Source organism: Peromyscus maniculatus, chromosome 12, assembly GCF_049852395.1.
Source record: "Peromyscus maniculatus bairdii isolate BWxNUB_F1_BW_parent chromosome 12, HU_Pman_BW_mat_3.1, whole genome shotgun sequence".
In the NCBI taxonomy this organism is placed as follows: Eukaryota; Metazoa; Chordata; class Mammalia; order Rodentia; family Cricetidae; genus Peromyscus; species Peromyscus maniculatus.
This window is the reverse complement of record NC_134863.1, coordinates 14,602,082-14,629,027: the sequence shown is the minus strand read 5'-3', so window position 1 is coordinate 14,629,027 and position 26,946 is coordinate 14,602,082. Positions and strand designations below refer to the sequence as shown.

General features: G+C 47.8%; 1 protein-coding gene and 1 long non-coding RNA gene across 5 annotated transcripts in view; one reads left to right on the top strand and one right to left on the bottom strand.

Annotated features, from left to right (window-relative positions):
- Positions 1 to 13,552, bottom strand: part of St6gal1 (ST6 beta-galactoside alpha-2,6-sialyltransferase 1) — a 132,492-nt gene extending 118,940 nt beyond the window's left edge. Inside the window, exon 1 of one of the 3 annotated variants that reach the window (XM_006985069.4) lies at positions 13,028 to 13,552. The gene's annotated coding sequence lies outside the window, so the exon portion shown is untranslated. Of the gene's footprint in view, positions 1 to 12,108; positions 12,244 to 13,027 lie in introns of those variants that run through there. The other 2 variants (XM_076548626.1, XM_042259098.2) reach the window with 2 other exon arrangements.
- Positions 12,083 to 13,375, top strand: LOC143268097 (uncharacterized). 2 transcript variants are annotated; one of them, XR_013043688.1, is made up of 2 exons: positions 12,083 to 12,221; positions 12,523 to 13,375. It is a non-coding gene; the product is annotated as an uncharacterized LOC143268097 (long non-coding RNA). The 2 variants fall into 2 exon arrangements; XR_013043687.1 differs by lacking the exon at positions 12,083 to 12,221 and adding an exon at positions 12,272 to 12,397.
- Positions 13,553 to 26,946: the final 13,394 nt, after the last annotated feature.

Genomic DNA, 26,946 nt, shown 5'->3' with positions numbered 1-26,946 from the left:
GAAGCTAAGTCTTCAAGTTCACAGAGTGAATAAACAGCACTTGGCAGATTGAGAACAAACAGTTTAAAACTCGGATTTCAACCCAAGTCCATCTAGCTGGAAAGCACGTGACTCCCCCCAACCCCCAAATGCTAAGGGCATCCTGAGGAAATGAGACTACAAAGATAACTGGATGGCAGCAAGCCACTCTGCCTCACCTTGTGAGTCACCAAGACTGTCTGTGGAGACGTAGGTAGAACTCTTCAGATGCAGGAGTGCGCCCTGGGCAAGGCTTCTGGGCTCCTCTTGGCCTGTTCTCCTCCCTCCCCTAAATTGGCAGCCCAGAATAAGTGTTCATTGTGAAGATGAAAAGAGAAGCTGCCACATGCCCTCCAGCAGGAAGCATCTCTGGGAAATTTATTCCGCTCACTGTCATTAACCTCCTCCAGGTCAGGCTCTGGGCCAGCACCCTCTGGCCCCACAGCACTCCACCTGACAAAGGTTGTCCACAGATGAATGACTCAGCCTCATTGCTGTAGTCAGAGCGCCCGCCGGCCGGCTGGCTGCCTCCTTCTCTCACCTGGAACAAACTCCTATGTCCTTGCTTCCTAAAAGGCTCAGACACACGTAGCTCCAAGCCTGGCTCCCCACCAGAGTTCATGTCCATAGCCATACCAGACATGTCCTTTCTTCCACTCCTGCTTGATTCTCCCTCCCAAGGCCATAATTTGACAGGTAGAAAAAATACTCTTTCATGGGCTGAGCACAGATGCAAGGTGTTGCCTGCCCGGACTGCTACAGTTTCCTCTACCAGCTCTCTTGGTCTTCTCTGTAAAGCTACTGTTCATACGGCATGGCCAAGTGTGGCCTAGGAGCATCAGGAGCTGAGCCCATTCCATGAGATGCCCCAGTGCTCAGTTCCATGCTGGGCTTGGGGCTGTGCACAATACCTACTATCCAAGAAACAACAGTCCAACAGATAACTTCATGGTTCAAGAAATGAAGGAACTTCTCTCTTCTCTGTGGGCTTTAGGGGCTTTATCTGAACTAATGGACTAATGAACTCAATGGCTAAGGCTGTTTGCCATTGAGTATGATGGCTGGCATACGGCCTAGCTCTCAGGAGCTGAGAGATCAGTGGATTCGACAAGGTAGAACCCCTTCAACAATATGGAGTACACCGAATATTTAATCTGCATGATCACATCCACACATGGGCACACATTCTCCTATTCTACAGATTTTCTACCTCCAGACCAAGACAAGCCCCTCCCTAGACCTAGAATAATCCTGTTCTTTCTAGAGCAGAAGTAAGGTCCATGGCCATGTTACATCAGTGCTGAGGTCTAGATGCCCTTCCTCCTGGATTTAGTTGGTCCAGGCCCAGCCCTGTCCTCATGGGTACCTCTGCAGGATGAAGATGACCACCATAGTCCCAGACAACCCCATCCTGCCTGTCTCTTTCCTGACCACCAGCCTCTCCCAGATACAGCAGGGAACTGAGCGGCAGCTGGCAGTCCTCACATTCCTCACAGCATGGCTCGTCTGGACACTCTCCTCCACCCTCGCTGAGCTGTTGACAGCCATCCAGACCAACTCCCTAGCCCAAGCATTTTCCAACAACCAGAAAGGCTGGAGGAACGTTCTCTCACCAGGCAAGGGCAGCGCCCGTACCTGCCCCCGCCTTCTCTGCAGCCTCCCAGGGCAGCCCGGGGCCTCTTGTCTGAGTCAGGCTGGCATAGTGCCATGGCTCTTGACCAAGTTGCTTGTCTCAACGCTTCAGGGACCCTGTCCCTAGCTATGAGCATTCTCTCAGACAACTGTGGATGCTTTAGCCATTGTATAATTTTCAGGAAGGCAAAGCCCATGTGCACAATAATAAACCCTCTATGTGGCTCTTCTGTCCTTGTTTTTCCTGTGACATCTGTAACCCAATCTGAACATAAAACCTCCTGAGACTAGGCAGTGGCCCAGTTATCACCCCTTTTATGAACAAAGAAATTAGGATGTCATCAAAGGGCCTAGGGTCATACAGTGGCTGGATGCCAGAGTCCAGATCATAGGTTGTTATCAGGTCTAAAATTTTAGGTAGGAAATTTACAACCTGTGGTGTTTGAATGAGAATGGTCCCCATAGGCTCACATATTTAAATGCTCAGTCACCAGGGAGTGGCACTGTTTTAGAAGGATTAGGAGGTGTGGCCTTGCTGAAGATGTGTCACTGGGGGTGGGCTTTGAGGTTTCAAATGTCCACACCAGGTCTTCTGTCTCTCTCTATATCTGCTGCCTGCAGATCTGGATATATAAAGGTCTTGGCTAACTGCTCCAGTGCCCTGCCTGTCGGCTTCCCGTCATAATGATCATAGATTCACCCTCTGAAACTGTAAGCCAGCCCCCAATGAAATGCTTTCTTTATAAGCGTTGCCTTGGTCTTGGTGTCTCTTCACAGCAATGTAACCGTAACTAAGGCACAGCTGAAGTACGTTTTATTTATAGGTAAATGTAATTATTTATACAGTTGACACAGACATGTACGTGTATCCAGGCATGCTGAGGGTTCGGAACTCACAGTAGCTGTTCTTTCATTTGCCTCCTCCAGCCACAACACGTTACTCACAATGACCCAGACAGGCCACCTACTTCTACACCTCCACAGTGTCCCTGGGCCAGGAATGTCCTTCTTCCAAAGCTTAAGCTCAGAACTCATCTTCAGCACCCAGGCAAACTATCTCCTCTGTGAGGCCCTCTCTGGCAGCCTCTGGGTTTGATGATCTACGGCGCGCTTTGCTTTGTTTTGCCTGGGAGGTGAGTGTTTACATACCCAACTCCCAAATGCCCATGAAAAAGCATTGTCCTGGTCATCGGTTTGCACCACCCACCCCACTCTGCATTCCCTGAGCACTAATGTCCAGTGACAGCATTTTAGATGAGACTACGTAGGTTTTTCTGTTTTGTTTTAGAGACAAGGTCTCACAGGTCACCCTGTCTGGTTCAGAATTCACTCTATGTGCCTCTCAGTACACTCAGTACTAGAAAGCTTTCTCCAGTCCCAGCTCCCAGGAGATCACACAGCACCCAGCTGGAGACCTGCTAGACACCTTTGTGGCCAGGTGTGGCAGTGTGACCAAGTTTTGGACAACAAGAACATGAACAAGAGTGACAGGTGTGCCTCCAAGAATTCTCTGACGGTTGCACATAAGGGTTGGAGGGGAAGGTACTCAGAGTACACTACAGACTTGCATCAAAGTGGCTTTATGTAGTCCTGCATGATAACATTTTTGAATAAAATGTAAAAACATTTTTCTTTTTTTTAAGATTTCTTTCTTTTTTTAATTTATTTTATTTATTAAATAAAAGTACACCTGCAGGCCAGAAGAGGGCTCCAGGTCTCATTACAGATGGTTGTGAGCCACCATGTGGGTGCTGGGAATTGAACTCAAGTCCTCTGGAAGAACGGCCCGTGCTCTTAAGCACTGAGCCATCTCTCCAGCCCCGTAAAAACATTTTTCTAAAAATCCTCCTACTGCCATTCTAAAGGCTCACTTTTTACAACCTTCAGACTGCAGGTGTATCTTTTTTGTTCTCAGCACACGCCATAGTTTTTTCCTTGGGCTTCGCGTCTCTGCCACCAACTTGGTTTTTAATGGATCCCGTTGGGTTCCCTTGCCGAGGTGTGTGTGGTGCTGGGGGGTGTGCCTCACTTCCGCTGGAAAGTGCTTTGCTGCTGAGCGGCTGCTGCCCTCCCGGCTCTACCATTTGAGTTTTCCTCAATTATTTTTCTTGTAATTCTATAACTTTACTTCAGTCCGCAATTCCATCATTCTTTGAGGTCTCAATTTATTAATTTTCAATAAACTTTACTTTGAACAACTACCCTACAGTTCCTCTCCCTAACCCCAAACCAACTGCAAACCAGAAACGATGCTGGGAGATGAAGACAGCGGCAGAAGAACCCGCTCATCTTTGCGTAAGACAGAGCAGGTCTGTTTTCAAGTGAGCTTTGTTCCTACCCAAATCTCTCCCATCTCTCCAGTCCCGCTGAAGATCCTTGCCCCGCCCCTCCGGCCCCGCCCCTCCGGCCCCGCCCCTCCGGCCCCGCCCCTCCGGCCCCGCCCCTCCGGCCCCGCCCCTCCGGCCCCGCCCCTCCGGCCCCGCCCCTCCGGCCCCGCCCCTCCGGCCCCGCCCCTCCGGCCCCGCCCCTCCGGCCCCGCCACAGTTTCCACCCCAATCCCAGACATTTCACAGGTAATGCTTGGTCTCCCATATGAATCTGGAACATTTTAAGAAAAATAACACCCTTCTTCATCTGGTCACATAAAAGTTTCTTTGGAGATTTCTGATCTACTGGTTGGCTGAAGAAATGGGAGAGTGAAACCGAGAGCCTGGCCACGGGAGAGGGTCTACATCAGGCGACGGTCTCAGTGTAACCGAGGTGGGGAACACCAGCAGACAGGCGGAAGGCTGAAGGCTTGGCAAGGGATGCTCCCCTTGGAAGACGAAAGAAAAGGAGCGGTATCCCAGCCAGCAAGCCAGAGCTCAGCCTGCCCCTGCAGGCCCTGGAAAGGAAGCCTGGCTGGAAAGCAAGATACCCACGCTCAAGTCCAAGCACCTCCGTTCCCTGGATGACCCGCCTTTGAACAAGTGGCCAGGCCACGCTTGGCTTTTGTTTCCTCGCCCACAAAACAGGGAATAACAGTGTGTGGCACACAGGAAAGACTGTCCTCCACATTCAATTACAGGTTCCCCACAAACAACAAAACCAAGCATTTCTCAGACCTCCCAGGACTGGAGAACACTGGCGGTGAAGAGAACTTCAGCAGATTGTAGAGAAAGGGCCACCTCCACTCTCGACTGCACCCCAACAGCAGCAGGACTGTGTGTGGGCAAGTGTCTGGGTCCCCTGGAGCTTGATTTTCTCATCTGCAAAATGGAGCTACTAATGCCAAGATACCAGTCTTGCTGTCAGGGTCGGGTTAAAACACACACACACACACACACACACACACACACACACACACACGGTGCCTAATGAGAACCAAGAGCACAGCAAAACCTGTGCCATGTCCCCTCATCAAACTAAACTGCGGCTTAAACAAAATGACATGGCAGAGGCTCTCTGTTCTAGCCCGGAAGACCAGCAAGAGGTTACAAAGGGTTGATTGATCCGAATTTTAAAGCTGTATGAGGGGCTAGGTAATACAGTTTAACTGATACGAGTACTTGCCTTACATGCATGAAGGCCCAGCTTTGAATCCCAGCCCTGTGATTTAAACAAGAAAACCTAGTAACATCAGAGCACTGTGCTGCAGAAAACTCTACTACCTAGAAGACAGGAGCAGGTTTAGAAAGGCTATGAAGAAGAGAACTCCACAGTCATCCTCCCAGGACACATAGTTCTCTCCCAGTTGCCAGGTTTCCCAGTCATCTCAAGTGTATGTGATATATTTATTCATGTGAACATAATTTATGAATATGAGGTCAGGCCGAGCTGAAGTCAAGGACAGAACAGGGGAGGGTTGCCAAGATCCAGGGGAAACTACAGTCGGGCCTCTTTGAAGGCCTCCGTTTCATTCCACATTTGCAGAGTAGGTGAAAACTGGCATTCCTGTCCCCGACTTGTCCCATATCTTCAGTCTTATTATGCATCTTTTTGCTTCTTCCTACGCAGTCAAAAGACTTCCTGGTCTTCCGCGTCTATCGGCTCTGGAGCATCTCCCTGATAAGGACTTTCTCTGCCTTGTTTCCTTCACCAGTCACCACCCTCCCAGTCAGATGTCCCTCAGAGCGGTTCTCTTTCCCACAGCAGTCACTCAGGGAGACTCTCCACGGGAAATCTCTTTTTTTTTAAACTCCGAGACGATAAAAAGCTCCAGTTTCCACATCTATTCCATCACCAGTGTGTCATAAGCTCCCCACTTCCGGTAGCCCACCTCTGTGGGTGGGACTCTCGGAGGCGGAGCCTTCTCAAAGATCTGAAAGCAAGATGGAGTAGAAAAACCCCCTCCTCCAGAGCCTGGGGAACAAACATCACCTTTTCTCAGTTTCCCCCTCACCCTCCTCCTCTCCCTAAGATCCCCAGGCCTGACCCTGAGAACATAAACAGACTTGGAAGGCTCCATGGGGTGGGGGAGAAGGTGATGACCGAAGCTAGACGCTTCGCAGCTCAGTTTTTGCACTTGCAGCTGAGGGCACCCAACCAGGTCAGGCTAGTTCCAAAAATATCTTTTCATCCAAATACAGTCTCTGGGTAGCATTCTGGGTAGGCTTTGGTGCAGTTTTCCAGGACTGGTCCTCAGTGTCCCTGGGCCATGCACTTGCCATCCTTCCCAGAGCTTGATGAACTGGCTTTCCTGTAACTCACTGACATTTACAACCAACTCAAAGTGTACACACTGGGAATATGGTTTATGAAAACAGATAAATGTATCTGCCAGCCGAAGACAAGTTAGGTGAATATACTCAAAATAGAGACTGTGGTGCAGATATGAAAAAACAGTGAGTGCACACTGATATGGAAAGACTTCTCTTTCATACAACAGAGCGAAAGACTCATTTGTACAGTGGCAATCATGATGTAATCCACAAACTGAGTTTGTAAAGGACATCTGAGCCAGGCAGGCCTGGCGGCCCACAACTTTAGTCCCAGCACTGGGGAGGCAGAGGCAAGCAGATCTCTGTGAGTTCAAGGCCAGCTCGAGTACTAGGCCAGTTAGGGCCACACAGTGAGATCCTGTTTCAAGAAACAAACAAATAAACAAAAAATCCATTTGTACAGGACCATGAACACTTGGCAGAAAGTCCTGAAAGGGCCTTCCTCCGACTGTAAAGAGGAATCACTTTGGAGAAGTGGACGGGCTGAGGCCAGGGCTCACTTGCCTAGGATGCGTGCAGCTGGGCCGATCTCCAGGGCTGCAGGCAGGCTTACAAATGGAGAATGGGAGGGACGGCATATGGCGACTAGGTTAATGATTTATTATCCGAATATTCTAAAATAATTCCCTTTTCTGTTTCTGTAAGAAAGCCTCTCAAACTTGCATACGTCTTGGATTTGATTTCAGAGCCAGAAACAGGGGACAGGAAAGAAAACAAACAGTTGAGGCCCTGGCATGCTCCCAAGCTACACAGCTAGTTAGTGACAGAGTGACTGCCAGAGACCACAGGTCACAGGCTAAACTTAGGAATAATGAGAAGTCCAGGAGACTGAGGCTCTGTTGATTACCGCATCAGACCCCCTCTCTTCCTTCTAGGGTCCAGCACCAGAAGAAACCAAAACTCACCCACAGAGATAGACAGGCATGGACACTCACCCCTTCTCCTAATAGAAAGGGGCTTTCACAAGGACACGTGACTCAAGGAATGAAGGGCAGACTCAGGACCTGTTTTTGCCCCCCTCCATACAGAGGGGAGGGGGTAACAACACAGAAAGAAGAGAGATAAGCAGAGTCACGGGTGGTACATCAGAGAAACCACACCATAGACATACCTCGGGGGAGCATGACAGTGATGGTGGGCCCTCCCCCAACCCATATGAGAACCCTGTCTCTCAGGAAGGAAGGCTGGCCATGATTTAGGCCTAACTAATAAGGCCCGTCTGTATTACCTTGATCAGTTGCTACCAAATCTTTATAAATGTGCTGGTAACAAAAAAAAAAAAAAAAAGATCGAAGTCACTAGTAAGAGGTGGACCCTGGCTCAAATCAGGTCTCCTGACTCTAAAGTCTGTGTGTCGTATACTCTACCTATGTCTTTTCGGAACATGCATGGCCTCCATATTTGAGCAGCAAAGCTGAACATGTTCCCAGGATTGCTGTGCCCCCCCCCCCCTCCTTGGCCCTCTCCCCAAAAGCTTGAGCGGTTCCATAATGGCAAGAGAAGCAAGGCCCCAAGCCAGCACAAACTCAATGCCTCAAACATGCATCACCAGGCTGAGTGAAATATTTATGGCTTGGCTGATAAGATATCTAGGGCATGCTTCAAAGAAACATGAGGTCCAGGCAGGGCCCAGGGTTTCTTCAACAGTCATGCCTTTTACAGTGCCCCGATAATCCCAACCTCGGGGCTCCATCCTACAGAAGTTCAGGAAAGTAAACTGGAATTCATCTGTGGGCGTGCTCGTCACAATATCAGTTGAAACCAGTAAAAATGACTTTGCAGGCGTGGCTCCCACAGACATGTCCACTGCTCCAGGCACGACAGGGGGTCTCTTCTGTCATCACCCATGTTTCTTGTCACTCATGTCTCCTCCTTCGGACTATGAGGCTTTTACTCAATATGTCCAATGAATTAAAAAAAATAACCCTGGAGTTGTTCACTGAGCAGTTACACAAACTTTACTGGTAAGATTCTGGAGGTCACAAGAGCCAGACCATAGCTCAAGGCCATGCCCAGGGTCCTTCTCCCTCTACCCTATGTATTGCCTGTGCTTCTGAATTTCTCAGAGAAAAACTGTGGCTACCATTTGAAGACTTGAGGCAGGGCTGGGATAGAAGAGGGAAGCGGAGGCGCCTTCCATGGCATGCCCTCACGGAAATAAGCACTAAAGCGATCAGATCGCATGGGACCATGGGAACTTGAAAGTGCAGCTAACATAGCCGTCGTCAAAACGTTAAACTGTGAAATGCAAGAATCAGAACTATACGTACAATTATTCTCAATTATTTTTTTTAAAAGCCATCAGAATTTTTGTTTGGTTTGGCTTTTTTGTTTGTTTATGAAATCCAGAAACAAAATTACCAGATAGTACATGGCTGTTTGGGATAGTGGAAATTTTTTTTTCTATTTCTCAATCCTTTCTTGTAACATGTTCTTCAACAGGAATGCCTTATGTTTTATAACCAGAACACTTGGATTCAGAAAGCTGACATGACCTTTCTGGTAATGACTTAGGAAAATCACCCCTAGTGTTTTAATATGGAATAACAGCGGTGCACAATATGCAGTGTTGCGGATGAGCTTGTGAGGACACATCCATGGGAGTCAGGGGACTGTCGTGAAGCAAGAATGGATGCATGCAAGCAAGAAAAAAAAATGTTTCCCCAGAATGCTGGGAGTGGGGGGCGGGAACAGGAGGGGTCAGGTGGGATGAGCATGGAGGAAGAGAGTCCTGACTGAGACAACTGGAATCTGGGGGCATCTCTGGGATGAGCTAGAAACCTAGTGCAATGGAAACTCCCAGAAATCTACAAGGGCCAGGACCCAGAGACCTAGGGTAGAATCAAACATGACTGGCAAAAAAAAAGTCAATGAAATGATTCCTAATGACATTGTGCTGTACTCATAGACTGGTGCCTAGCCCAACTGTCATCAGAGAGCCTTCATCAGGCCATGAATGGAAACATGCAGAGATCCACAGTCAAACATTAGGGGGCGCTCCAGGAACCCTGTGGAAGAGGGAGAGGAAGGATTGTAGGAGCCAGAGGAGCCAAGGACACCTCAAGAAAACCCACAGAATCAACTAACCTGGGCTCATAGGAGCTCACAGAGACTGAACAGACAACCAGGGAGCCTGCATGGGTCTGACCTAGGCCCTCTGCATATATGTTACAGTTGCGTAGCTTGGTCCTCTCGTGGGACTCCTAACAGAGTGAACAAGGGCTGTCTCTGACTCTTTTGCTGGCTCTTGGGACCCTTCCCCCTACTGGATTGCCTCATCCAGCCTTAATACAAGGGGAAGTGCTTAGTCTTACTGCAACTTGATATGCCATGTTTGGTTGATATTCGTGGGAGGCCTTCCCTTTTCTGAGTAGAAATGGAGGAAGAGTGGATGAGGGAGTGGGGAGGTGGAAGGGAGAGCCTGGGGGGAGAGCAGGGAGGGGAAACTGCTCAGGGTGTAAAAACATAAATAAATAAATAAATAAATAAATAAATAAATAAATAAATAAATAAATAAATAGTCATTGCACTAAATATGAAAAAAAAAATCATGCTTCCCTAATCAAGTTCTTCTTATCCACGAAAGTCATACACTGATGCCAGGTGTGAGCAAGAAACCATATGTCCAAGCCCTCCTCAGACTCTAAGGCCTCCAGCAGCATCTACTTCCCAGGAGAGCCAGGGTAGACACTGACAGATCCACCAGGCAAAAAAAGAAAACCAGAGCCCAGGAGGTTAACTAGAGTGAATAGCTAAGGAGTCTCTTGTCTTCTGACTTCCATCTGCCCTTAGTTTTTGCAAATATCTGCAAAGCAGCTCCCCAGGACAAGAGCAAAGTGACCCACTCAGCAAGCCAAAGAATTCTCAATGCCAAAGGATTCTCAATGTTAACTGAAAAACTTCTCTACCCCAAACTTAACCATCAGCATCCATTCCTCTGCTTAACAGCCAAACCTATTTAAATCCTTAAGGAACTCATCAGCTTATTGTAAAGGGTGTTGTTATAGCAACCATAATAACTTTGGTTTTACTCTGGGGTACCAACAACAGTTTGTTTGATGCAACACCTTCCCTTTGACGCAAAAAAAAAAAAAAAAAAAAGGCACTAAATGTTGGTTGGGAACAAGTAATTTCTCTTCTCGGTCCTTAATTTTCCCATGTGAGAAGCAAAAGGGTTGAGGAGCATCAAGTTCATTATAGGTGTAGCACCCTGAGGACACACACACACACACACACACACACACACACACACACACACACCTGTGAAGAAAACTTCCAGAAAGGAATCTGTGTCTGCAGAGACTGACCGGTTGATTAGAATTTCAGTGCTGTGGAGACTGGAATTTTGCAGGTCCAGAGGCTAATGACTTTATTATCCTGGCCTAAGTTCTGGCCCTCCGGGACAGCCATTCCTTGCACCCCCACCCACAAGCTGTCCATCCTCTGCCCCACCCTCATCCCCATGCTGGACCTAACATCTTGTGACAAAAGATAAAAAGCCTTTTAGAATCTATTAACTTAGCAGGAAACTGACTTCCACCCATCTAAAAGCTGTGGATGCCAACAGATAGCATCTGAGTCTGGAAAAGCTCCCAGCACTTCAATGTAGCATGTCTAGATACCTGTCTCTCTGATGTACCCACCTCTCCTCTGCAAAACCAAAAAGGCTCCGTGCAACTGCTTCCACCTTAGAACATGGAATTTGGGGTCACCTAAAGCTGTGTTCCCAGGCCATGGTCACTCAAAGTGGCTCCAGAATAAACCATCGCTTATCCCTAAGTTGAGAGCTGCGGTTTTTGACGTTGACATTACAAAGTTAAACAACCTGGAAACCAAGGGGAAAGTAAACACACCTAGGAGGTGAGGGATGCAGGGAGAGGCCACAGACCACAGCTAAGCTTCAGGGAAACTGGCCTCAGTGTTCTATGATTTGCCTGCTTCTCCTCCGCCAAACACGAAAAGCACAGTTGCTTCCATGGGACTCATAAATAATAGATAAATTAATTAAATAAAATCAATGAAAACAATGCTTTGTTTTCCAGCGAGGGGCTCTGGAGCAGCCGGTTACAAGGGACACTTTCCTCCCACTGGGGCTGATGTCAACAGCCCCTGCTTCTGCCCAGACAAAGGCCTCTTAACGCCGGGATGTGAGGCAAAACATCTAAGTCTCTATAGTTGGCCCCAGTTCAATGTGAGAACAAGGGGGCAGCCAGGAGAACAGAACAAAGTTGTGGGAGCAGGATTGGCTGGGGAGTGGGGAATTTCTAAATCTCTCTTCTCCACTGAACAGAGAACCCCGGAAAGGCATAATGGAAGGGTGCAGTTTCCAATTTGAATTATTTTCTTTGTTTAACTCCCAACTGCTCTGCCTAAGGCTACTGCCTTTTAAGCCAGCCGCAGAGTCCTTTGGATGCAGGCGGAGCAGCTGGGATATCCACACTCAAGAGGCTGAACTTTCAGACCTCAGCTTCCTGCCTGTAAAATACAAGGTTCCCTAGCTGCCGCCTGGCCCCTTCAGTAACAATGGTACATGGCTGGAGGCTGTCCAGCGGTCCTCAGAGACAAGTCGGTCTCTAGAGGAACTATCCGAGGTGAAGCATCAGTTAGGCATGGTGCCGTCACTCCTGCACAGGTCGCCTAGGATCGGTTCACCCGCTCTCCCCACCCCATCCTCAGGGCTGCCAAGCCCAGACCTCACCAACTAAAATCTGGCTGCGTGAGCGAAAGTAAAGCGAAAGCAGGCAAACAACGGACCTACCTCTGCGAGCCTCGGACACAAGAGGACCTGGGTGGCCTTGTGTGAAGAGTGACACCTGGTCTAGGCACAGGGACCTCGGAGGAGAAGAGCAAACGAAACCCAAGACCTCACTGGTGCATGTAGCTTAAATTGGGCTATTCTTTCGGTAGGCTAGGGAGGCGCTCGCGATTCCCCAACAGGGGCAGTCGCCAGCGGCACGGGGACAATGGTGTGTTTGGCAGAGTCTATTTTAAAGGATAACTACAGACTCTTGGTTCAACCCACAGCTCCGGGAAACCTCGGGGGAGAGGTGAGGGCTTGTCATCTCTAGGCACGTGCCCAGAAGTAGAGCACACAAGGTGGGGGGGTGGGGGTGGGAAGGGGGTGCTTTTTGTTGACTCTTTCTTGTTTGCTTTTTCCTTTTAAAATCTACAGGTTTAGTCCGACCCCTCACAGGACACCTTTACGAAACGTCTCTCGCCCTCTGGCAGTGAGTGTCACCTCCTAAGCGCCGCACCCATTGGTTTGGCTGGGACAATAACCTGCCCGCAGGCGGCTCGGCAGAGCTGTTCAACGGGGGCTAGCTGCACCCCCAGATCCCTAGCGGGGCACACGTGTGTTTGTTGTGGTGCATGCGTTCCCTCTCCCTCCACCAGGCTCAGTTTCCTGATCGGTTACCCCAGTGGATAAGATCGGAAGGGACCCGCGCTCTGCCAGGCTACGCCTTACACAATACGGGCTCCGGCGGCCCCGCACACGTGGATTTGTTGTGGGTGCGCAGAATGGCGAGCCGCGGGAGGCCAGGGCACCCCTCCCCTGGGCCAGCGACAGACACCCCCAGCCCGGGGAGGTGGCTTTTGCCCAAGCCGCCGAGGCTGCCCCTCAGCGCACCCCTGCACCCCTCCTCCCGGCCAGTGCCGCCCGCCTCGCCCCTACTCACTCTCGGTGCTCTCAGCCGGGAAGGCGGCGGCCGCTGTGCCCACCGCGCGCTCGCGCCGCCCGGCAGCCCAATTCCCTTTGTTAGGGTCAGGCAGTGCCAGGGCGGCTCCCCAGCCCGGCCTGGTCCTGGACTCCACACCTCCAGGTGCCTCCGGACCTCACCGGGCCGGGGAAGAAGAGCCCGGGACTCAAGCTCCGAGTAAGTCCCCCGAGAAGGGGACCAGAGGGGAGCAGTGAGGGACTGGGGATGTAGGTACCGGGGAACGGAGGAGGGAAGAAAAACTGCAGACCGGCGGGAGGAAGCTCGGTCTTCGTTATGCAAATAGAGTCGTTAAAACTAGCAGAGTCCTCATTCACACCGGTCCCCAACCATCCTGACCCTCTGGAGGTCGCCAGCGAGCAGGCTCAAGGTTAAAGGTGCCTGCCTAGGACTCCCGGGAAGGCAGGGAATCTTGCGGTCCCCCTACAAAGAGCAAGCCTAGGGGCGGAGCAATGCGGCAGGCAAGGAAGCCCAAATGTTGTCTCCACCCTCACCCCACCCCCTCTGCATGTCCCGAAGTTTTGGATTCGGTGTGGTCTGGTTTACAAGGGTGCATGTCCTGGCTCCACAGAGGGATCCTGATCGGGAAAGTCACACTTTAACCCTCTGGAAGTCAAATTCTCATGTAAAACACATACACTTTAGACTGCAAAATTTAGAGTTTAACAAAAATATGCCAACATCAAGCGTGGCCTGTACTCAAACTTTTTTTTTTTTTTAATGGAGATGTCCTGTAACCCCAAGACCAGGATACTTTTTCCTGCAGGTATGCAGGCAGACAGTTCTCAGCTAAAATGGTCAAGACAGCCGGGTACCTTACCTCCACTGGGGTTAGTATGAGGCTACTGGAGATGTCAGGAGGAAACATCTTGTTTAAGAAGCAGCCTGGCAGGCTGGCCACATCTGATTACCCAGTGGCCACTTCCGAAAGACTGGAAACGTCTATTGGAGGCCTGGAAGCATATCCCTTCAGTTCTTCATATATTCCAGAGAAGAGATGCCACTACCACCGTCAGTAATCCCAAATATCTGCTTTGTGTTGGGAGAGGAACGAAACTGAGCACCAGACGATTGCTGGTCTGGGTCTTCTAGGACAGCAAAAATCCCCAGTAAGAATGCTTGAAGACTGGGGCAGAGACTCTTCAAGTCCAGGTAGCCACCTCCCCATCACCAACCTGGGAAAGAAAAGATTGCATCCTCCTCCCCAACACCCTTCTTTCAGGCTGTACTTTCTCCATCCTCTGATTCCAAGCCCCTCTGCTGCTGGCCTTTCCCCAGCTGCTCTGGAGTCTGTGGCTTAATACAGAGACCTGAATCAGAAGTGCCAGACAGTGAATTCAGTTCTGGGGCCAAGAAGCTATTTGTTCTTGGGTGAGTTCCACAGTCTCTCTGGGCCATTCTTTCATCTTCTGCAACACGGAGATCTAGAGGACAGCACTGTTCTCAGGATTATACGAAATGATTTGTAGGAAGTGAGTCACTTAGAGTCTACGTATCGAGCGTGCTCATAATAGTGAACCACACAGTGTGAGCGAATAAACAGGCAGACAAACTCGGGTGACTATTTCTGAAAGGGGTGCTTACTGAAGGTTGACGATTTTGTTCTACTACATTAAGAAGCCATTAAACGATGTTCTACGTGGTGCACAGTGCATCTTTGTGCTGTACATTGATTCTCTTGCTGCTGTGTTGGGAGATGGAAGTGGGAGCAGGGCCTGTAAGGGAGAGGACCGGCTTGGAAACTGACATCAGTGGAGATCTAATAAGAACCTGTACACAGTAACTGCCAGAGGCACATAGCTTGTTCCAGAGTCTCTGAGACTACTACATAGGTGTGAAGCCCATTTATGAATGAGGAAATCAGGTCACCCAAGGCCCCTGAGAAGTCAGAATCCCCCACATTCATTGAAAGCCTCCATTCTCAATTTTTTCAACATCCTTGTTTCAACTCAACTTAGGAACTCTCAGGAGAGCAACTCTTTTAAAATGTGGGACAGTCCCTAGTCTTGACCAATCAATGGAGAAAATGAGAGGCTCACTTGGGATTTTGAGCTTGCCAGACTGATGATAATCACACACCGTGGCAAGCATAAGAAGTTCTGGGGCTCTGGGACAGATGAGCAGACGTGTAGGGGTGTTCCCAGAAAAATTCCAGGGGGGGGCGGATAACCATCTGGTGGCTTTCCCAAGGTGGCTCATAAGCAGGGTCTCCTTACGAACCAGTGAGAGACAGATGATAAAGTACTAACGTGGGGACTATGGTGTCGCCACTACCTCGACTGGTTGTTTTCCTTAGGCGTGCGCATTCTGTAAGTTCTACTCCACCATCTGCGTGTACCTTCCGTTCACAGGTTGAAATTTCAACCCTGACCCCAGTGATAGCGTTAGAAGACAAGGCCTTGCAGAAGCAGAGAGGTTAGGAGGGCAAAGCCATCTTGATTGAGACCATTGTCCTTACGAAGGAGACACCGGTGTGTCCTCCTACCACGTTAAGACGCAGCTAAAAGGCTCCAGCTACGGACTGGACACGGTCCTCACCAGTCATCAAAGCTGTTGTCACCTAGACCTTGGACCCACTGAACTTCAGAATAGTGGAGAATACATTTCTAGTGCTTGAAACCACTTAATTTGTGGTGTTTTTGTGGCTGCAGCCTTAATAGACTAAGACAGCCTCCTCCGTGTCTTAGATCACGTCCTCATTCATCTCTTCAGGCAGTTTACTGAGGAATATAAATGAGATCTTCTTAACAGTCAGTGACACTCTTGAGAAATTCCCTGGGGGCAAAAGATATGGCAAGCAATTAGAAGTTTCCTCCCAAAGCTTTTTTTTCAACCCCACAATCCATGCTCACGAAGACCTGGAATAGGTTTTCACGATTCTTCTCTGAGCGGCTTCAGCACACATTATCCAGTAGGAGGCTGGACTCCGGGACCCAATGAACTGTGATCTGCCTGGGCTGCCCACGTTGGCCCTCAGTGCTGCCAAGCTTGAGGACGAGACTCACACAGACAGGGAAGTATATAGAGCCCAAGCAAGAAAATAGGAATAAAACAGCAATGTCTCTAAGCACACACAACCATTCTACTGATGGTTGAGAACAGATAGGCCAATGGCATGTCAGGGACTAAGGAGAAGAACACCACCAAGTCTCTGGAGAGGACAGTAGCCACAAGGGGGGCGGGTGGCCACAGAGCCCATAGTACAGCAAACAATGGCCTAGCAGTGCTGGAGGGTCAGGCTAGACATACTTTGTGGGTACATGGGCTACACTTCACCAAGTTGACCTCAGGTCCACCCTAGGTCCTTAGGGAGAATGAGAAAAAAAATGTGAGTCTCCATTAGTAAATCACTTACGTTCCAGCCAAATATCTCTTATTGTATAATAGTAACTGCTGTATATTCAGCATTTGAATGCAAGGCAGTTTGTGTAAGCGTTCTCACTAACCTTCCCTTTGGGAGGGTTATCCTTAGAAGGCCAGTTTTTGCAGGTCATCCATTGATGCTTGCCCTGTTTTTGCCTAAAGCCAATGTTAGTATGATGTTCATTCCTGGGAATAGGAAGATAACTAGAGATCTGACTTCAAAATCTTTTGGAAGAATTATTTTATTTTTAATTATGTGTGAGGGAGGGGGTTTGTAGGTGTGTGCACATGAATACATGTGGCCTCAGAGTCCAGAAGAGGGCATCAGGTTCCCTAGAGCTGGAGTTCCAGGTGACTGTGAGCCACTCATCATGGGTGCTGGGAACTGAACTCAGGTCCTCTACAAGAACAGGACGTGCCCTTAACTGCTGAGTCATCTCTTCACAAATATTCAAAAAAAAATTTTTTTTTAAATTCCAAACAAGGTTTCACAGCTCTCTTGGATTGGAGATGATATTATTACAGAAAATATGCATTCTTAAAAAGGCAAAATGATGTCAAGACTCCCGGGTATTTGCTGACAGTGAAACTTTCTTTAGGCATCCTCCTAGGTTCCTATTCCTCCATCCCCAGCACCCATCCCTCCACCTCTTTCCCAGATTGTCTCATCTGGACGGCTTGATTAATTGTACTCTTATAGAAAATACCAGCTTTCCTTGGTATCTGCAAAAGAGAAAGAAAGAAAGAAAGAAAGAAAGAAAGAAAGAAAGAAAGAAAGAAAGGAAGGAAGGAAGGAAGGAAGGAAGGAAGGAAGGAAGGAAGGAAGGAAGGAAGGAAGGAAGGAAGGAAGAAAGGAAGAAAGGAAGAAAGGAAGAAAGAGGGAGGGAGGGAGGGACGGAGGGAGGGACGGACAAGCGAAGTTGGGGCCGGAGAGCTGGCTCAGGGTTAAGAGCCTGCTGCTCTTGCAGAGTCCTGGCTCAGTTCTCAGCACCCACACGATGGTTCAACAACCATCTCTCACTCCAGTTCCAGAGGATCCAGTGCCCTCTTCTGACTTCCATGGGCACTGGCACACAAATGGTTCACATATATATGGGAGCACTCATCCACATACATAAAATAGAAACCAATCTTTTTTTTTAAAAGGAAGTAGAAAGCTACAAAAAAAAAAAAAAGACAATTCACATGAATTTGTATCCTCACATTTGCAAAGGGTTTGTATATACATGTAAAAATGCATGTATTTTACATATTTGTGTGTATTTACATATTTGCATATATATAAGAACATCTTTTTTTCCTCCCCATGAGCCCGCTTCAAACTCAGTCACCGAGGGGTGGGTATGTACCATCTGCATACAGATGGAAAACAGACTCAGAGGTAGAAGTGAGTGAGCCACCTGAAGCCCATTTGTAAGCATTGAGCTGGGCCTGGCTCCAAGGTCATTTTCCTTCCAGCTACCTCTGGCTCCCTGGCTGCCAAAAAAAAAGTCCCCATGGTGGCGCACACCTTTAATCCCAGCACTCAGAAGGCAGAGGCAGGCAGATCTCTGAGTTCAAGGCCAACCTGGTCTAGAGAGAGATTTCCAGGACAGCCAGGGCTACACAGAGAAACCCTTGTCTCAAGAAAGCGGGGCGGATAAAATGCCAGAGACACCTCACAATCTACCACTGCCAAAATTGCTACTCTGCCCCCCTGCTGCAAGCCTCATAAACTGCCCCCGGCTACCAAACTCACCAGTGATTCCAGGAAATGCAGGCACTCAGGACTTTCGAGGAAGCAAAGGTGCTTGTTATCAATTCTCTGAAAAGGAGCTGGGATATCCGCCTTCCTTGGGGGACTTCTACGGTGGATGCAGTCGGCTGTGGGTTTACTGCTCTGAGAACGGACTGCTTGTCACAATAACCGGCAGTAGTGATTAAAGCTTGGTGTAAGAGAGTATGTGGGTTCTAGAAACTTCTTAGACGTTAACTAGTGTTCTGGGGGAGAGGTGGACCAATACTTTGTACCTGTTGGTCATTTGTTTGAAACTTGCTTCCTTTAAGGCCTCACATTATTATGGTTTTTTTACTCATTTATTTTTATGTCTCACTAAAATCTCTTTGCTCACTGAGATGTCTAGACTTTGGGTCTGGTTAATTTCAGTGCCTAATGTTCTTTATTTCCAAGTTTTTTATTTTTTTAAAAAATGTTTATTTTAAAAATAAGCTTTGAAATAACTCTTCTTTTTTTTTTTCTTTTTCTGATTTTTCCAGTAACGTGTGCTTTAGGAAATTTGAAAAAGGCCAAGCAAATATACAAAGCAGAGAGGAAAACCATCAGTATATCAGCCACAAGCCAAGTGAACCTCTGGGCCTTTCTCCGTCCGGTTATTTCCTGTGTGCCTTTCTTCAGCTTCCCGTCGCTAAGATTACAGTGTGTATATGGTGATGCCCTGCATTTCCCCTCACTGAGAGCACAGCATCAGTACTTCTGGTGCGAATTTGAGAGCAGATTTTTTTTTTTCATCTACTTTAGCCTTTATTAGATGCAAGGCAATGTCCTCAGAGACGACTGGGTTAGTGGCTAAGTGTCCTGACAATGTAGTGGGGCTGTTTGAATTTGAAGCCCAAAGCTGGCTATATAACCATGGGGAAAATCCCTTGCCCACTTCTGGCTCTTTTTCCTTCCTGTCAGACGAGGATGGTAGTGCCCACTTCATGAGGTTGTCCTGAAGACTAAGTGAGTTGATTTTAAGAGCAGTGTTTACAGCGATGCCTGGCACAGAAATCTGGAGCATCGTTCCAATCAGCCTTCTCCTACAGCTGGACAGCGAGGTTGTTTACAAAATTTCAGCTGGTCTAAATGATTTGCAGTAAGTCATTTGCCAAGTGCACGAGGGGAAGGAAGATGAACTTATATCTTATTGGCAAAGGACCAGACATCAAGATGTGCTATTCATAATTGATTAAGAAATGTAAGCTGGGCAGTAGTGGTGCATGCTTTTAATCCCAGCACTAGGGAGGCAGAAGCAGCTGGATCTCTGAGTTCAAGGCTAGCCTGGTCTATAGAGAGAGATCCAGGACAACTAGGGCTACACAGAGAAACCTTATCTGGAAAAACAAAACAAGAAAGAAAAGAAAGGAAGGGAGGGAGGGAGGGAGGGAGGGAGGGAGGGAGGGAGGGAAGGAAGGAAGGAAGGAAGGAAGGAAGGAAGGAAGGAAGGAAGGAAGGAAGGAAGGAAGGAAGGAAGGAAGGAAGAGTAAGTGTGCCAGGAGGAGAACTCTTTGTGGAAGGACCTCTTGTAACCCAGACTAGCTGAAAACTTATTATGTAGCCAAGGCTAGCCTTGAACTTCTGATCTTTCTGCCTCCACCTCCCAAGTGCTGGGGTTACAGAGTTAAGCCAACATACCCTGCTCAAAACTTCATTTTTTGACAGGACTTCTGTCCTAGTTAGGGTTTCTTTTTCTTTTTTTTAATTAATTAACATTTTTTTCATTTATTTTACATACTGACCACAGCTTCCCCTCCCTCTTCTCTTCCCATTCCTATCCCCCTCTACCCCTCCTCCCATCTACCCCCCTCTCCATCCACTCCTCCTTCATCTCCATTCAGAAAGGGGCAGGCCTCCCATGGGCTTGGACAAAGCATGACACACCAAGTTGAGGTAGGATCAAGCTTCTCCCCTGGATCAAGGTTGGGTGAGGTAATCCAGCATGGGGACAGGTTCCCAAAAACCAGGTAGGTGCCAGGGATAGGTCCTGATCTCACTGCTAGGAGCCTTACAAACAGACCAAGCTACACAACTGTGGCACACATGCAGAGGGCCTAGGTTGGTCCCATGCAGGCTCCCTAACTGTGGTCCAGAGTCCATGAGTTAGTTAGGGTTTCTATTGTGTAAAGAGACACCATGACCATGGCAACTCTTATAAAGGAAAATATTTAATTGGAGTGGCTCCCTTACAGTTCAGAGGTTTAGTCCATTATGGTCATGGTGGGAAGCAAGGCAGCAGGCAGGCAGACGTGGTGCTGGAGCTGAGAGTCCTTACATCTTGATCCAAAGGCAACAGGAAGTGAACTGTCTCACTGGGAGCAGCTTGAGCATATATGAGACCCCAAAGCCCACCTCCACAGTGACGCACTTCCTCCAACAAGGCCACACCTCCTAAAAGTGCCAGTCCCTTTGGAGACCTTTTTTTTTTTTTTCAAACCACCGCAGTAATATTTATCCCAGTTGACATTTACTGAACTCAGTAGGCCAGAAAGGATCTAGACTAGGTTAAAGGACAAAAAGACAAATGAGAAACATGCCCCACCCTTAAGGAGCTTTAATCAGGTTTACAAAAAAATGTCACCATTATTGCCTCTAGGAGGACATTTTTAGGGTGAGATTATTTCTGAAGGTCACTCATGTGGGCAGAGACCTCAAAAATGCCCCATTGTGACCAGCCAGTACAACGGTAGGTACACGTAACATCGCTTCATTAGAAATGGCTATTTGAGAGGACTGTTGTGAACACCAGAGATGGTGTCCATAAAATACACAGGACCGTAAGCTTTCCAGTGAGTGCTGTAAACCTGACAGCCGCCACAGAGCAGCCGCTTGGCTAAGGCTTTTGCAAACGCCATCCCAAGAGCTCTGCTCCGCCCCATTAGTTATCATTTACAGCCAAGGCATTTGGGAGGCAAGGAACATAATCAGGGGCCCCCACACAAGTGATGAAGCTGGATTTGTAACCAAGACATCGAACCAGTCACAGTAAACTGACAACAAGGGGTGAATGCTGCTGCTGGCCTTACGGATCGTTGCTTACCCCCATGCATTTTATACATCTCTCTCAAGACAGAGCTGATATTTTACAAAAGCCACACCTCACGCAGTGTAAGGGAAGGAGAAAGTATGTGACATTCTACACCCAGTTCTCACGGCCCACCCTGCCAAGATATTTTCCTCCTGGTTCTCAGTTGTCTACTTAATGAAATAAAGGCGGGTGGACTGACGTTTCTGAGCTCGACTGACCAGCAAGAATTGTGTTCCCCTCCTCCTCCAGATCCAGTGGTGCCTGCAAGGTGGGAAGCTCCCCCGTGAGAAGCTGACCAAGTCAGTGAGGTTACCTCCACAGGTTTCTGACTCCTCTCCAAGAAGTTCCTTCACATGGTGAAAAGTCAGTCCCAGTGCCTGAGGACAGTGAAATTCTGTTTGAGCTGTTGTCCTGGAGGGGCAACATGCTTCGGACTAACTAAACAGGCCTGGCTAAAGCCTCAGCCACATTCTCAGTCATAACCACCACCCAGAATTAACTGAGTATAAATAGCAGGACAATAATCCTTATTTTCTAATTACTCTGTGTGTGTGTGTGTGTGTGTGTGTGTGTGTGTGTGTGTGTGTGTGTGTGTGTGATGTGTGCTGTGTGTGTGCACACGTGTGCCATGATGTACGTGTGGAAGTCAGAGGACAACTTTTCACTATTGGTTCCTTCCGTCCGGGCTCCAGGAATTGAACTCAGGTCATCAGGCTCTCTTGTGCAGCCAATGCTTTTACACACTGAACCATTTCACCAGTCCAACGAATTTCAGGGAAAAGAGACATATTTCTGCATCACTGGAATCTCCCCTAAAGTTTCCACGCTTCCTGGAAGACTACATCTGTTTTTCACTCTGTCTTGTGTAGGTCATCATGTAAACCTTTGACAGCTTCTAATTAGATCCGTGCGTGTAACAGCCAGTGTCCCCTGGCAGGGGCTGATGAGGGTTTCATGATTTGAATTAATCCAGAACCAGCTCAGCTGAAGTCTAAGTGGGTGGAAAATCAGATATGCATTTGGGAATCACTGGCAGGCCTCACTGCCGGAAACAGCCTCTGCAGGATGGAGCATTACCCATTACAGCCTAGCTTAGTGATGTCATAAGACATTCAACTGTCCAGTTCAATTAGCAAGCAGACGGTGCATCAAGAGAGCAGCAACCTGATAGGCTTGGAGCACCACGGGTCATGACCCTTTGAAGGCCTCTAGATGACTATTTGAAAGGCACAGCTTCCAACCATGACCACAGATGCTGAAGGTTTGTGAGTGTTTGTGCTGGGCAGTCAGGGATGTAGGCACATGTATTAAATCTATACAGCCATGCTTAAAGGCCTGCATCACATCTGTGTGGGATCCTAGTAGGTGACTGTCATCCCAGAAAGCAAGGAATACCATCTGTCCAACACCTTCAGTCAGTTCTTTGGTGAGATGTTCTTCAGACTCTTAGGAAAGAGGGATACTGAAATTTTTGCCTTGCTCAGAATAGATTCAACAGTTACAATCTGCATTCGGAGTGAGCTCCTGAGGAGAGGTTTGATGATGGAATCTGAGCTCATCAATGGTTGGCTAAGGAGACATGGATGCAAAGTCCTGTCCCACCCCCATCCTTCATTCATTTTGATGCTCATTATCCAGTTGAAGGATTTCTAAGACACTCCTACATACATCTTCCCGTCTATCCATATCATACAGATAAAGATACAATGGCCTCCCAAAAGTCACCTGGGTAATAAGAGGCAGAGTTGGGCCAAGTGTCCATATCTTCTGACCCTGTCTTAGATACTAATAAGGAGCCAGAGGGCAGCTCCCCTCCAATATCTGTAGAACTGAAGGTGAGAAACACCAGAAACTGCTGAGGCGCTTCCATAAAGAGACCTCCGAGAGAAAAGTAAATCTGCTCACAGCTTTCTGACTTGTCCTAGTGGTCAGGGGTCATGAAGAAGGTTTTCAGTCCACCTCTTCACAGTGATAGGAGAAGGGACTGCAGAGCAGGAGCAGAAAGGGCCTGAAGGAGATCAGTGCTGCTGGAAGAGAGAAGCCATGGGCCTACAGCAGTACATTCTTCTCACCCCGTTGTTTTCCCCATGGAGGATGAGGTCCTTTACAGCTTTGCGGTTCTCATTAGCTAGGATAAACGTTTTCAATTGTTGGGTCCTGAAGGGAAATAGAGCATAGTAAAGTTGGAATCTGGGTACTGCAGAATGACCTGAGAGATGATAATGACTTCCTCAAATTACTAAACCAACGACTGAGCTATGCCTCACTGGAGATCAGATAACTAAGGCTTAAGGAACTAGAATAATGGGCCGAAGGCTTGCAATTACCAGCAGTGGTGACTGGATTAGGATGTGTGTGACTTCAAAGCCATGCCCTTCAGGTTTTTCCTTGCATCCTCATATGCAAAGATGTGTCATTGCCATTGGAATGTTCTTATACTTTTTCATCCCTCTGACATACCTCATCACTCTTAGTGCTCTTGAACACAACCCATTCTCCAAGGCCCTAGTTCAAGTCTGAACTCTCTTGGAAACCTCAGATCTACAACTATTCATTCCTTCTGCAAAGTATTAAGCATGTGCAGTATTTCCCAAGACCATATCTTTGGTGTTCCTTTAAATTATTCATTCAAGGCTCAGGGAGCCCTGCAGAAGAGGAGGCGGAAAGAATGTAAGAGCCAGAAGGAATGGAGGGCACCAAAGAACACACTCGGACAATGCATCTATGAGCTCACAGAGACCGAGGCCGCATGCACAGGGTCTGCACAGGTCTTTACCGGATGGGATTCTAGAGCTGAAAGGGGAAGTGGCCGCTTTTCCACACCCTTAACCAGAAGCCATTTCCAATTGACAACCACTTGCAAATGAAAGTGTAGTCTTTCTCCAAGGGGAAACCAATCACTCTTAAGGGTAGGCCTCATACCCAGCAGGTAGATATGCAACAGAAAACAAACGTAATAGCATCTTTGAAGGTTCCTTGTCTCATAATTTCATGTCTTTTTAAAATTTTATAACTTTTATTTATTTTATTTTCTCTCTTTTTGCACTGCAGATCCTTTACATATATATTATGGCTTCTGGTCTCGTGTTTTTGTGGGATTCCTGAGTGTGTGAACGAGTGGGTCTCTGTATCTATATTTGTTTCTTGTACCTTTTCTTGGGCTCTTTCCTTCTATTTGTTTTGTCCTATTCTGATGTGTTGGGTTTTGTTTTATCATAATGATTTATATATTATATTATATTATATTATATTATATTATATTATATTATATTCCCTTAAAAGCCTGTTTGTTTTCTAATGAGAGACAGAAAAGGGTTGGACCCAGATGGGAGATAAGGCAGGGAGGAATTGGGAGGGGAAACCATAATCAGAATATATTATATGAAAAAACCCTATTTTTTTTTTTTTTTTTTTTTTTTTTTTTTTTTTTTTTTTGGTTTTTCGAGACAGGGTTTCTCTGTGTAGCTTTGCGCCTTTCCTGGAACTCACTCTGTAGACCAGACTCACAAAGATCCTCCTGCCTCTGACTCCCGAGTGCTGGGATTAAAGGCGTACGCCACCACCGCCCGGCTAAAGGAGCCCATCTTAAAGGAAGTAAATAAGCTGGAGACGTATCACAGTTGGTAGAGACTTGCCTAGCTCATGAAGCCCTGGGTTCCCTAATACCACGTAAAACCAGGCATGTAGCCGGGCGGTGGTGGCGCACGCCTTTAATCCCAGCACTCGGGAGGCAGAGCCAGGCGGATCTCCGTGAGTTCGAGGCCAGCCTGGGCTACCAAGTGAGCTCCAGGAAAGGCGCAAAGCTACGCAGAGAAACCCTGTCTCGAAAAACCAAAAAAAAAAAAAAAAAAAAAAAAACCAGGCATGTAAGCTCAGCGGTGGCCCACACCTTCAGTCCCTGTACACTCACTCAGGAGGCAGAGGCAGGTAGGTCTCTGAGTTTGATGCCAGCCTGATCTATGGAGTGAGTTCCAGGGCTGCACAGAGAAACCCTGTCTCAAAAAAACAAAAACAAACAACAACAACAAAATAGGTATGTTCTCCCAGCATTTGGGAGGTGGGGTAGGAAGATCAGAAATTTAAGGTCATCCCCGGCTACATAGTAAGTTTGTAATTGTCCTTGGCTACATGAAACATAAGGCCTTGTCTCAAAACATTTCTGTAATCTAAAAAGAAGAGGGAGTGGGGGTAGGTAAACATAATTTTAAAAAAAAAAAGAAAGAAAGAAAAAGTAAATGCTTATGGCTGTCTGTAGGAAGACAAGAAAACTTTCTACCCTTTACTTTATTTACAGAGTTTCCCATGTATGCCAGGCTATCCCTGAATTCACACCATTTTCCTACCTTGGCTCTCCAGGGCTAGGACTTACCATGCCCAACTTCTTTTCCTTCTTTCTCCCCCCCCACACACCCCCGCGCGCGCGCACACACACACACACCCCACAGGGTTTCTTTGTGTAGCTTTGTGCCTTTCCTGGAACTCACTTTGTAGACCAGGCTGGCCTCAAACTCACAGAGATCCGCCTGCCTCTGCCTCCCGAGTGCTGGGAATTAAAGGCGTGCGTCACCACCGCCCGGCCCTTCTTTCTTTCTTTAACCTTGTATAAAATTACTTCTTATGACTACGACTATCTAATAAAACAAATGTGTATCGGTGAGAAAGTCAGCACTGTTTCCGTCTCTAAAAGATGTGTGGCTATACCTGATAGATGCAAAGGATGTAGACTGGAAATGGTTTCCTGACATTTAACTCTGAAATCACAGACACTGGCCAAGACCAGAGAACTGGGGCTACAGGGGTGGGAGTGGGGCAGGAAGGGGGGTCTGCCCAAGTAGTTACTCATGACCAGATTAGAAAAACCTGAGGTATTGCATGAGTACTCCATCTTGCATGGGGGTGGTGGGGTGGGGAGGAGAGTCATTTTTTTCCAGTAGTGTAGCCACTGGCTAGTGGCCCATGCTCCAGTAACTAACCATCCCCAAACATGCTCATGAGGGCCACTCTAAGTAAACTCAGTGGGTCACAAAACAGAAGCCAGAAAAACATGAAAGCAGGAGATGAACTTGTTGGGAAGAAATAGATGTTCAGAGGGAGTGGGTGGAGAATAAAAGAGGGTAATATGGGGCTAGAGAGAGGATCTAGTGGTAAAGAACACTTGCTGTGCTTCTAAAGGACCAGTGTTCAATTCCCAGCACCCACCTGGCAGTTCACAACCATCTGTAACTTAGTTCCAAGGGATCTGACACCCTCTTCTGGCTTTCACAGGCACCAGGCATGTACATGGTGCACAGACATACATGTAAGCAAAACAGAGAGAGAGAGAGAGAGAGAGAGAGAGAGAGAGAGAGAGAGAGAGAGAGAAATGAAAGTAGATATGATCAAAATACGTTATACACATATTGTATGGAATAGTCCAAAAAATACATTTTAAAAACTAAGTAACTAGACTGGAGAGGTAGCTCAGCAGTTGAGGGTGTGTACTGCTCTTGCAGAGGACTGGAGTTCAATTCCCAGCATTTACATCAACAGCTTTAATGCCTATAACTCCTGCTGTATGTGGATGTGATGCCCTCTGCTGGCCTTTGCAGAAACTGTACACATGTGCACAAAACACACACACACACACACACACACACACACACACGCACGCACGCACGCACGCACACGGGCACACGGGCACACGGGCACATAATTTAAAAATAAAAATAAATATTTTTTGTTAAAACTAAGATA